Raw genomic sequence first — 13,805 nt, forward strand, 5'->3', positions numbered from 1 at the left:
AACCACATGCCAAGTCTTGGCGAAAGTCTACCTTGCAAATCGTGCACGCCCGCGTGCACCATCCAGCATTGTCCCGCTAAAATACACTACCCTATTACGAGCAATGGAATAGCCCGTCAATCATGCACAGTGGTTGCTCCTGGAAGGAAGATTATACCCGATGTGACGCGGTTGCTCATGGAAGACAAGAAGGATTATACCCCTTTTCGTTCTTTGAGGTCTCGTGCCGGGGTCTCGTGTCTTTAGCGCACGTTGCAAGTGTCACGATACTTCACGAAATGGATCCCAGCCGGCGCTGTCTATATACATGTTATATTGATCAATATAGCAATTAAAAACGTCTATTGTTATATATTTTATTAATGCAAAATACTCTATTGTGTAACAAAATATTGTAGTCGTCAAAGAAGGTAGTATCATCTCATTTAACTGAAGTACAAGCAGTTTTGAAAAGATGTTGCTGAGTGAGATACTTGAACATGTTGAACGAGAAATAAGATAGCAAAATTATACCCTTTGCAAGAACAAGATGCGGTGGCTTAGTGGACAGAGCGACGGTATGCAGTGCGAAAGGTTGAGAGTTCGATTCCCATGTTATTCTTAGAATTTTTCAGTTCGTTTTTCTTTCTTTTTTTCTCTCCCTTTTGTCTTTAATAATATAAGCCTATAATGAATGTCAGCTTGAAGGCCCACTTTTTTCATGATTTATTTCATATTTAGGCCTAATCCTACATTCGATTTGATATTCCATTTAAGTTCAGTAGCTTTCAATATGAAATCATTTCAAATAAAGCATGTCAAACTTAAGTAATTTTTATAAGTTCAAGATTATATATAGGCCTATCAAATAAAGGAACGTCAAAACAGATTTTCACGATTTTTTAATTGGACTAGACCCGGCAACATATTTTATGAGCTTTTATGCATGATATAAATTATTAAATCACGAGATGTACGAATTTCAAACCTAATATTTTGGCATATTTGTCATTTTTACACAATGTCCAACTTACATCTCGGATTACACCTAAATTGGAATCAGCCAAGTTCGTTTTATAGGTAGAGCAACTAACTTTGATGTCTTATTTAATCCACCAAAAAACGTTGACAACGTAAAGAAAGCAGCAAGTTTAAAAAGCCCCCACCTCGGCTCACTTTTTGAAACTTGGTCCCATTTGTAAAAGATACTGATTTAAACTTTGCCATAATTATCAACTTAAAACATTTCCAGAAGTGTTATGTATCTTTAATGTGCCGATGCGATATTAAGTTGTTAGCATTCTGGAACGATCAGAAAGGTTATTATGTTGTTCTTGGCCAATATCCTATATATGTTTTGTTTTATAATAAGTAGGCATGTTAATGGCAATGATGCTATTGTTTAAACGTTAAAAACACCGATTTGCTGTTGATATTCAAAATGGGACCAAGTTTCAAAAAGTGAGCCGAGGTGGGGGCTTTTTAAACTTGCTGCTTTCTTTACGTAGTCAACGTTTTTTGGTGGATTTTATTTCTTTTTATGAATGTAGCCAAGCAGCTTTAAGTTTGGAAAGTCATCGGGTTTACGAAGTACTCCATAAAACGAATAAAACGAAACATAGATGTTTGAAATTATATGTTATCCTTGATTTATGACAGTAAATAATTTAATAACTTTATCAGCCGTTTATTTTTAAAACTTGCTGGTCATAGCTACCGCGTGACTGTAATGTTAATAGGGATACATATACATTTTAATCAACTTTATTCAAGGCAACTAAGAAAATGTAAATATGAACAACACATACCCAATGTTGACGATGCCAGCGAGACACAGAATCAGTGCGATTTACTTCAAATTGAAGCTGAGAAATGCGTGTATATGTAGCAAGGCTTATACTACGGAAGCGTATAAGTGCCACGACTTAGCAAGATAATTATGTTTTAATGATTGTAGTTTTTGTAGCCCTGCGGGGCAATCTAGTTGGATATCCAAATTTCGCGGTTGATAGTTCTTTGTAGCCCTGCGGGGCAATCTAGTTGGATTTCCTATTAAGCGGCGGTTGTTGGCGGTCTTTCGCGGTTTGTAGTTTTAATTTCCCACATTCTTCATGCCAACCATAATTGTGGTTTTGTAGCCCTGCGGGGCAATCTAGTTGGATATCCAAATTTCGCGGTTGATAGTTCTTTGTAGCCCTGCGGGGCAATCTAGTTGGATTTCCCTATTAAGTGGCGGTTGTTGGCGGTCTTTCGCGGTTTGTAGTTTTAATTTCGCTCATTCTTCATGCCAACCATGATTGTGGTTTTGTAGCCCTGCAAGGGCAATCTAGTTGGATATCCAAATTTCGCGGTTGATAGTTCTTTGTAGCCCTGCGGGTCAATCTAGTTGGATTTACCTATTAAGCGGCGGTTGTTGGCGGTCTTTCGCGGTTTGTAGTTTTAATTTCCCTCATTCTTCATGCCAACCATGATTGTGGTTTTGTAGCCCTGCTGGGCAATCTAGTTGGATATCCAAATTTCGCGGTTGATAGTTCTTTTGTAGCCCTGCGGGCAATCTAGTTGGATTTCCTATTAAGCGGCGGTTGTTGGCGGTCTTTCGCGGTTTGTAGTTTTAATTTCCCTCATTCTTCAAGCCCTGCTCTCTATCGGGGGTTCCGTGTGTCTGTGGTGGGGACAGTCCCTCCTTTTAATAGGCATTTGAGTATTTTTGCCGCTTTGCTAATTTGCCTTTACGTAACTATGACTTTAGTGGCCTTCCATATTTGGTTGTATCTTTTTGGATACGTTTTTGTCCCTGCTGGCCTTCCATACTATAATAATTTTTCACACCTATAGAGTGTATGCAATAAACCAACCGGAACGGTATAACAATTGAAATGACAGTCATGTTGGAATACAGTTCTACGATAGCTGAAGATGAGAAAGGGACAGATCTCTAGATCGATTCAACAACCATTCATACATATCACATGTTTTATTGTCCTATTTATGCGAATCGCCCCGTGGTAGGACAGAACTAAAAATGAGAAAAATATTGGTAACATCTTGCTTTGATAAAAAAAAATAATATCATAATAGCACTGGATGATTAAAATTGTGTTATCCTTGATTAATGACAATAAAATTATTGTTTAATAAAATATTGAAAAAATAAGTTGGTCATCGGATTTCGAACTCGAGTCCCCGGATTAGGAGTTCAATGCCTTAACCATTACACCACGAGACTCGGTTGCGAAGTTGCGTGTCGATGTACAATATTTATTATATGAATTGATGTGTCGTCCGAAAAGAACAAAAGAATTGTGAAAAACTTGATTTTTTGGCGAATGGGGTTCGGAATTTGTATGTACGGTATTTCAGAAATTGCTAGGGTATAATTGGAAGTGAATCTGAAAAAGTAGTGTGAAGGTGATAACCAGGTAGACCTGTAGCAGTGTCTAAAAATTCTGGATCAGTATGATTTGCAACTAATTTTCGCAATGAAATACCGCGTGAAATGGACGCAAAAATATTTGTTTATTACCAACAATGATTGACTGTAGGATTGGTGGCCCTTTTTGAATTAATGAGTTGTCAAGATATTACACCTGGGACTGTAAATAGCATTTAGCATGGTTTTAGATACATTTTGTACCCAGCGAAAATAACATCGAACAATAGAAGTCAAGTGTTTTAATGTTAGCTGTAAATATAGTCTCGCGGGAGCATCTGTTATTAGTCTTCTTTATCAGTCTTTTTTTTTAAAACTTGCTGGTCACGGCTACCGCGTGACTCTAATCCCCCATAGAACATCGAACACCACAGTTAAGCGGTCCATGATGCAGTCATGTCTACAGTAGAATTCATCTCGACCTTTGCAGGACTTAACCCCATTAAAAGCTATTAAACCAAGATAACACTCATTGAAACAGCTCAACTGATTAAATCGGATCTTCTCTGGCTGTGCACATGTGACTGTTTTCATGTGCGATATCGCAATAAAGTTTGTATTAAAGCTTCAGTTGGGTAACCGATTATAAAGGAAACGAAAGGAAACAATGGTATGTGTACCATTGTTCACGAAATGAGACAATGGCGTGCTTTTTGTAAACCAGCATTCTTGAAAATGAGCAACATAATGATTGTTGACTTAACACGGTTTGGAAATAATTTCTTCATATTTTTGGTGTTATCTGTCGTTTACATATCCTTCCTAAAACACAAAAGTACGACCCTCTCCAAACACCTAAATTAGCTAAAAATTTAGGACATGTTACAAAACTATATTGTCTAGAATTTTAGAAGAGTACTTTTAATATTGGCCGGTTATTTTTCACACAGCGACGTTAACTAGGCAATGTACTATTACCTATAACATTAACTAAAACACCAAAGTACGAATATTTCCAAACATCTAAATTAGCTAAAAATTTAGGACATGTTAAAAACTATATTTTCTAGAACTTTAAAAGAGTACTTTTAATATTGGCCGGTTATTTTTCACACAGCGACGTTAACTAGTCATATCCCCATACTGTTAACGTAGGGCTATTTGTAGAGGTCACTCGTCAATGGGAAAGAGCACTGTGTATTGTGTATAGGAAAACGGACAGTAACTGCAGTATGCAAGATATTAGGTGTTTTCTTTCATAATATCTCGCTACTTCTGCTTCAAATGTAATGTGAAAACCTTCCTGACAGTTATTTATTAATATTATAAATATTGTTATAATATTTGGAATAACAAAACTTCAAATTTGGCCGAAATCATATATTATGGCTTTAATAAAAATATGAAAACTGGGATTTAAAAAAAATGAGTTAAAATAAAATCAAAAATCAAAGAGAGGTGCTAGCGGGGTTCGAACCAAGACCGAACTTCCAAAATTAGGCCTAACCCCGGTATTTACCACAAAGCCATACCAGTGATTTGATAGATACGGTAATAATAGCAATGTTATTCCCACTCATGGCTCACTCGTGTATTATATTTCTGTAATGAATTAACACCGTCCAAATAATGTAACACAAACCTTTATGCTGACTTTAAAATTGTTTGAACATTGGGAGTATTATTTTCAAGGTAAATAACCAACAATGGACAATTGACAATGAAAGTTTCTTTGCAGGAAAAACATCGGCCGTACAATATATCGCGTGACAGTAGTCACGCACAAAGATAAACATTTCAACATGTTCAACTTACGACTAAGAATATACCCCAACCAAAATTCACGAAATTTTCAGGCAAGCTAACTTTAGTTATTCTATAACATGACACCCATTTTGATTCCGGCGCTTTTTCTTGCTTGATGATATGAACATTTTGTGTTCGTGACATGCAATTTTTCTCATTTTCCCAGCTACTTTGGACATGTTCAAGCTTCTTTATTTTCCATTTAATTTAACTTTTACAAGTTATTTGTTGCTTTACACAAATGTTTGATATCTTATCTGTGGTCAGGGTACATAAATGGAGCAATATACGACCCGTGTCTTCCATTTCTAGAGCTATTTTGATAAAACGTGTTTGCCGGCTAAAATTTCAACATTGTGTTACGTAACTCGTGTTCACCAACCCGTATAAATTTTCTGTCGAACAAAAGAGGTCACGAAGTTGCCGTCGTACTGTTGCCAATTTAAACCCCGGATTTGAACAGATTTTAGAAACTGCAGCTAAAGCAGAGCTTGCCCAAGACTACATGTATCCCAAGTTCATTCATCAGTCATGTCAATGTGGCGATGGCACCGTCACCAGATAGCATGGAACAACTCCGATACTAGGCTGGTTTTTGGGTGTCACTTACGGCAGGTTCGTTTTGCATACCTGCATACTGCATATTTTTAGAGTTTCTTAGTGGCGAGTATATTAAAGCTACATTATTTGGAGAGCATGTTTTGGTGATGTTGGTGTGAACTTTGTGGTGGTGGCGTTTATGGAGAGGGGTGGATGGGTGTGTATGCACTTCCCTTTAATTTCTTGATATTTTTCATTTTGATAGGTTAATGAGTGTTATGTTTTAACTTCGATAATATAAATTGGAGAAAAAAGAACCCAAGATATGTAGTAGATGCACTGTCACCTTAACAGTTTCACTGGACCTCCCCAAGGCTACATATGATCATTAATCAAACTTACAAACACTTTCCTCTAACCACATGTGTATGGTTTATCTACCATTTCGTTTTTGTATTAAAATGTATCATTGCAAACAAGCAGTATATTGTATCATTTGTTCTCAACTATAAAACAGGAAGTAACTTTACTGTGGCACCATTTTGGGCCGAAAAAAATCAATGTTTTGGTTCTCTTACCCTCCCTCAATTTCTGAGATTTGTCAGGTTGTTTTTAGTTTCTAGATTTTTTAAATATTTTGGAATGCTTTAGGAAAACTTCACACATAGACCTAAATAAATATTAAAAGTAACAAGAATCACTTCTAAAAAAGTCTTTTCTAAGGGGTTTATCCCTCATAATCACATGTTTGAGAAGAGAAAAGGGACCTTCCTAATAAAGGACTTTCCTAAAGACTAGGAAAAGATACAAACTACTAACAATGCAAATTTTACACTGAAAAAAAACCCTACCTCATCAGTTCATGAACACTCATCCATGTATAAAATTACCATACCTCGACCCTGTGTCCCCCTATTATAGGCCTATGATACTAAGTTTAAATTATACCCCTCCCCCAATACCGCTTCACCAAATGTTAGGGTTCAGGTTATATATTTTGAACTCACTCTATTTCCAATATGGTGTCAACATGGTCAAGTCATAGCTGGATTTCATATTATGTCCCATCATTCAGTGGGACATTCCACCTTACTGTAGTACCAGGGTATATAAAGCATAGACCATCCAAAGATAGGTATTATGGGTTATGATGTCACAAATCTACACTCATAATAAACAATGTGTATATTTTGGAGACTATTTTGCCAAGCCATGTGCTAAATGAAATAGTTTATTGATTGAAGGTGATGCTGACTGAATGTTTTTCCAAATTGAGATGCAGACACCTAGAAAATTAATTCACACCCATAACACAGAGCTCGATCATAGCACAGTCATCCAATCACGGATTCTCAACAGCATGAGATGTCTGCCCAGGGTCAAACAAAAGTGTTTATATCATAGGGCCTATGTGTTTATATTTTGTTTACGATATATGCCCAATCTTGCTACATTTGATGCTTACAACTCGCCACTAAGAAACTCTAGGGGGGGGCAAAGATTTTTTGGCCGGCCGAGGATGGGGGGAGGGGGGAGAAGGGGGCAACTTTTGGCAAGGGGAGCAAGTAATTTTTGGCAAATAAACTGAACTCAAAAAGAAACTTATATTTTTTACAACTTGTGAATCACAAGGTCATATCTTAAAAGGGGAAGGTGGGGCATAACGGAACACTTAACTTCGAGGATGCTCTGTGACGTCACCATAAGTAATATGACTGTAAAAAGTACATGTTCAGTTGAAGTTTGTATTTACCTTTAATATACCATTAACCAATATAACTTGAATCTTACAATTTTTATAAAATGAAGAAATATTTTCAAAAAATAAATCCGTTTTGCCCCACTATCGGGGCAAAACGGAACCCCCCTATGGGGCAAAACGGCACCCTCGGGGTGTAAACTTATATCAGTAGTTCCATCGGTAGGCCCTAGGCCTAGTTATATGTAGGCCTATATTCAGTTACAATATTAAGTGGGCCTACCATCTCTGTGGAGTGAGTGGTTAACTTCTTATAGACCTAGTAGGCCTATAATATGTATGACCAATATTTGATTAGAAAGAAATATTAATAGGCCTACCCATCTCTGTGGAGTAAGTTAACTTTTAATCATTAATTCTATCTGTAGGCCTAGTTTAATATGCCTATGTTTCAGCGAAGTGTTTACCATGCTCGAGTAGGCCCCTAGATAACGCCTACATTTCCTTGAGTGAATACGTATTATGTCCAATTGGGGCAAAACGGAACCCATCTGTGGGGCAAAACGCTTGGGGCAAAACGGAACCCTGTTCCGTTATGCCCCACACTAGGGTTCCGTTTTGCCCCATACCTGATTTTTAGGAATAGGTTGCATGCATAATACATTGTAGCATATAGGCCATGCAGTTCATACAGCTCAAAGCTAGTACCTTAGTGTTTACAATATGCACAATTATTTGGGAATCCGATATTAATGAAGTAAAATTTCCGCGCATGAAACATCTACATATCTTACGTCAGACAGGTTGTAATTTTTTGACTCGATCTTGCTCGGATGTCAGTAGATTGTTTCAGATCAAATTTTTGTTGTAAATCTGTGTGGCCATACTTTGCATAGACGGCAGTATTGCCAAGGCCTATTTTTCCGTTGGGTCCGTTTTGCCCCGGGGGTCCGTTATGCCCCACCTTCCCCTACTGTCAATCAAAATGAACCAAAATTGCACACAGGATTACTTTAATACTCTACTCAAAACACATGTCAGTAACCAAGCAGTTGTCCAACTGACACAACAGCAAAATGCACTGTCATGGGACAGCTTCCTGGACTTCCTCCACTTTCACAGCCCAACATTTGGCACCCAGCACAAAAAATCTGTGAGAATGCACACAAGATCTTTGCACAGATGATAAAATGGTGCTGCTTTCTGCTTTTCATACACTTTTTTCATGAAACAGGGCTGGGCTGTGAATGTGGTCCAGGAAGCTGTTCCATGTCAGTGCATTTTGCTGCTGTGTCAGTTGGATAACTGCTTGGTTACTGACATGTGTTACGAGTAGAGTATTGAAGTAAACCTGTGTGTAATTTTTGGTTCAATTTGATGGACAGGATTTCAAAATATGACCTTGTGAAAAATTATAAGTTTCTTTTTGAGCTCAGTTTAGAAGTATCCCATGTCTGTTCTAGTATTCAAAACTCCAGTGGCATAACTAGCGGGGGGGGGGGGCAGGGGCGGGAGCCGCTCCGATTTGAACTCTGAGAGTTGTTAATAAACCTCATATTGGGTCATTTTAACCTTAAAAACCCCAATTTTTGCACGCTTCACAAACATTTTATTCCACTTTTGTACCATATATCACCAGTTAAGCTTCAATATGCCAAATTTTCCGCGCGCATTTGTACCATAAATTTCTTTAATATTGCCAAAAGGGGCTGGATTCACAATACTTTTTTCCAACCCCATCCCCCTATGTCAAGAAGAAATCTACGCCACTGTTCTGGGGACACATTCGATCCAAGCAGATCCCAAGACTCCTCACTCCTCAGACCCCCCCCCTCGTTCACTCCCTTGCGGATGATATTAACAAAATCTTCCATAGGGAGTGATTTGAAATGGAAAAGCCCAATGGCCATCTTCACTTGAAATCTACATCCTGTGTGGGAGATAATAAAGATATTGGCTTCCATACAGGCAGTGGCGGCACCAGGAATTGTTTTTCAGGGGCGTGGGGGGTAAAGTAAATTTCAGGGGGGCAAAATGAACCAATTTTGCGCAAAATCTCCGCAAAAAGTGTAAATTTACATAGTTTTGGGGTTTCGCCTCAAAACTGGGGGGCAAAAAAATATTTGGGGGGGAAATGCCCCTTGCCCCTGTAGGGCCGCCACTGCATATGGGGCGGGTGTATTTGGATTTACCGACTAGAATAGCCCTATACTTACAGTGAAAATGACTCCTGACCTGTATCAAACAGATCCCAGCCACATACACTAACAGTAGAATTCCATCTACAAGCATATATGCCTCTAAACAAAGTTTTTTTTAAATTATTTTTATGAGAGATAAATGACTGGCATCCTCCAGGCCCAAAAAATAGTTTTGTCTGATGTCCCCCGAGCGATCACAAATCCAATGCGGTATCCGGTATGCACTTTTTTTTAAATCAATAAATCAGGTGTTCAGGGGGGTTACCCCCTTGAAAACTCCTGGTTTGGGCTCATTATGTTTTTGCCAATGGCAATTCGTCTTCATTTTTTTAAAATAAAAATTGTGAAATAAAATTTTATTTCTGAACGTTTTCACCATCAGAAATACAATGCACGCGGGAGACATGAGACAAACCTTTTTGGGGGGCCTATAATATGCTTGTAGGTGTAATTCTTTATAGCTTCTATGTAATCCACACAACAACACATAATTGACTATACACAAAAGTACATTTCTTATTTACATTGCCATTTATTTTTATTACAAAATGTCCTGCAATCTCTACTGCTACAATATTAATGCATATTTTGGAATGTTACAGGCTCTTGTATTGCACCAAACAAAAATTCATAAAAAATTCCAGACAAAATTGTGAGTACTGGCTGGTACCCATGTGCGGTACTGTATTCTACCATTAAATGGCACCTGTAAAAAAGCATGATTACTTCGGCTAAAAAATAATTGTTTGTCCTCCACAGCTTTGAAAGAGGAGGTGCAGGCTTGCAGATTTTTTTATCCCCTTTTTTTTATCCAGTGGCTCAAGTTCAGCCATATCGGAGACCAAGGTCTCTCAATATGACCACGGTTTCATTTGGGTCAATATCTCTTCATGGACCACTTTTGGATAACCCCAACTTCTATCAGGTGGACATCTTCTGTGGTGCTATCTTTATATATGTCCATAATTTTGGCATCTGAGAGAATAATTTTTGAGAGAATTTGAGCTTCCAAAAAATGCCTTACATAGAGTGTGTATGGATTTCAACTGGAATAGCCCAATATGCACTTGATTGAGATTCCTTCAACATGTTATGATCCAGAAGCTTTATGGAATAAATACCATCAATACACCACTTGGAGATTAGCAAATATGTGGATATCTCAAATATTGTGACTTGAACTTGGCAATACCTTCAGTTTTGCACACTTTGTACTACACACACATTATTGGTGGATTTTGAGTAAGTTAATGTTACAGTATGCATTTGAAGAGACCAGTTTTTGAACCCCATCAATATGTTAGAGGAAATAACACATGATGACATAAGTGGTCAATGGACAATATTTCCCTTCATCCAAAGCACAGGTCCTCAATAACACAGAATGCACACTCGATCGCACTACTGGGCAATGAACAACTGCCGGCCCAACTAATTGGTACGACGTCACCTCATTTGTAATTACAAAAATAATATAATCAAATTTCTCTGACACTTCTTGTTCAGCCTTCATTTGATCTAGCATTTATATTCAATTCATACATGCTCACAATATATCGACGTTTCTGATTGGATTTCAGTGTGCCCTTTTTTGCTGGTCATAAATACCGTTTATGACCAGTACGCAGGGCATAAACCAGCTGCGTCACGCAGCGTTGGAACCCAATTAACGCGATCCACGATTTGCTAGTGTTGCGTAAACGCGCATGTCACCGCGCCCGTCACCGCGCCCATCACACGCAGAGCGCAAGAGATGAACGCATTGACTCCCGGCCGTTGACCTCACGAGCTGCTTCCTGCAAGTAGGCCTACTCATTTTCTCCCAATTTTTGAAGGAAAACGGTATGAAGTATTTTGACTTTGATCACCATTTTATACAGGCTGGGAAATAAGTGGGGCCAGGGGCCATTTGGCTCCTGTAAAGCCCCAAAAGGCCCCTGGTTCTCAAGTAAATACATGTGACCAGGGCCACCTATTTTGTTCAAACTGAAACTGGCCCCTGGTTCTAATGGTCATTTTGACTATTAATCAGCATTGTACATTTTGTTCATAGAATTTAGGTTATTTCTTGCATTCTCTGCCTGTCTGTTCATCTGGATATTGAGGCATTTATCATAACATTGTCAAACACCAGTAATTATGTGCTTTCAAAATAGCCCCTGGTTCGTTGATAATAGCCCCTGGTTCCCTGTAAAACCTTGTGAACCAGGGGCTATTTGTTACAAAGTAGCCTGTGGTCCGGCGCTTCTTATTTCCCAGCCTGATTTTATACTAATGATAATATTTACCATATATGATTGCTCTATGAATAATGCATTGACTGAGCAAAGCCATCTAGGATAACATCGATAAGAAGCCCAACATGGTCAAATTCATCCATGTTAGAATATTTGTACTTTATATTGATGGGATGATGACCTAAGCCAAAGACGTAAAATTTAAAAAAAAAATTGCATTTCTGTACTAACAGCGTTTTAGAGCCACATCTAATCGCTACCATTTTATTGGATGGAATAATTTAATAACAACATTGTTTTTCCCTCTTTGATTTGCATTAAATTGGAACTCGCAATTGCTACACATAATACTCGAAATAAAGGTGGGCCAGGCCCTCTGGCCAAAAGCCTGTGCAAATCACTGCTGGCCCACCGATACGCTACTCTGTGAAATGTGTACCAAAGCCATGTATTTCAAACACTGACTACACATAATAGAGCTTGTGCATATGATGTATCATACCGTAAATATAACGGACTACTAAAATGCATTCATCAAAAGCATGATTGCAATATATACCGTGATAGTTCATTTCACACACATAACAAATGCACTACGATCAAATAGGTTGATGACAACATTTGATTGAATGAACCGCACTGCGCCATGATTAGGGTGAAGGACACCGTTTCAAATCCGTTGTTTGGAGCCAATCAATGAAAGCATGCAGGGCCTCTATACATAACTTCAGGCTCAGTCACAGAAAATTAAACTATTGCTATTTACATTTGTGTTTGTTATATCACTTAAACATGAATTCTAGACAGCTCATTGGTTGATTACCATTCAATGTTTTTACTATCATCCAACAGTGTTTGACAGTTTTTACCATCCCATGATCCCAATGATGCTTATGCTGGGTGATACTAAGTTATGACCTTTCACACCTTAATCCATATGTAGTATGTGTGTTAGTAGTATGTGCACATGCAGGGAAGATACTGCTTCCTAGAGTGATTTCTTAAACTCGTTGATTTAGTTGTGGAAATTGTTGGCATTAGAGAATTAACGATAGGAATTTTTTTTACTGTCCTCTACCATGTGATAGATGTCAGGCAGGTCCAATATTTCGAGTAAAAATATATTGGACCTGCCTGTCGATAAAAATATTTGACCTGCCTGTCGTCTATCATAGGTAGAGGATAATAAAAACAAAAATTCCTATCATTTATTCTCATTCTTATTCAGTTAAATATTGTTTTAATAACTATTTTAATAACCTCTACAAGCGTGTTACGCGTTATCAACACTCATGATGACGTGGGGTCGTCTACGGCCTGATAGACGGCACCCAAAATTATCCGATTATCCAATCAGATTATGTGTCTACGAACTAGACCACACCCACTGACTAAGAAATATGAATAATGGAATGGTAACATTTGTGGTGTGTTGTCAAATAAGAATAAACTATTCTTGAAAATGTTACAGAATTTAAGCATGAGTGATATAAAACAAATATGAACTGTCTTAAATTTGTGTAATGGTAGAAATATTTATATTATCATTCGATGAAAGATCAATAATGTTCCATTTCAATTGCCATACCTATTACACTCATAGACAGTTAATATTTGTGTAGTATCAACTGCAGCATGTCATTCACAGCATGCTAGATATACTAGTAACCTGTTGCCTTCTCATTGGCATCAAAGTACATTATATTGGACACCGTTAGCGTTATTTACAAAAACCTTACTGTTCAATACTTTTTACTCGGAGCCATGCATATTGCTGTTTCTCACCAGCATCAAAGTACATTATATTGGGCCACCATTTAGCGTTACTTACAAAAAACCTTACTGTTCAATACTTTTTACTCGGAGCCATGCATATTGCTGTTTCTCACCAGTATCAAAGTACATTATATTGGGCCACCATTAGTGTTTACAAAAACCTTACTGTTCAATACTTTTTACTTGGAGCCATGCAT

Source organism: Amphiura filiformis, chromosome 4 (genome assembly GCF_039555335.1).
Source record: "Amphiura filiformis chromosome 4, Afil_fr2py, whole genome shotgun sequence".
Lineage (NCBI taxonomy): Eukaryota > Metazoa > Echinodermata > Ophiuroidea > Amphilepidida > Amphiuridae > Amphiura > Amphiura filiformis.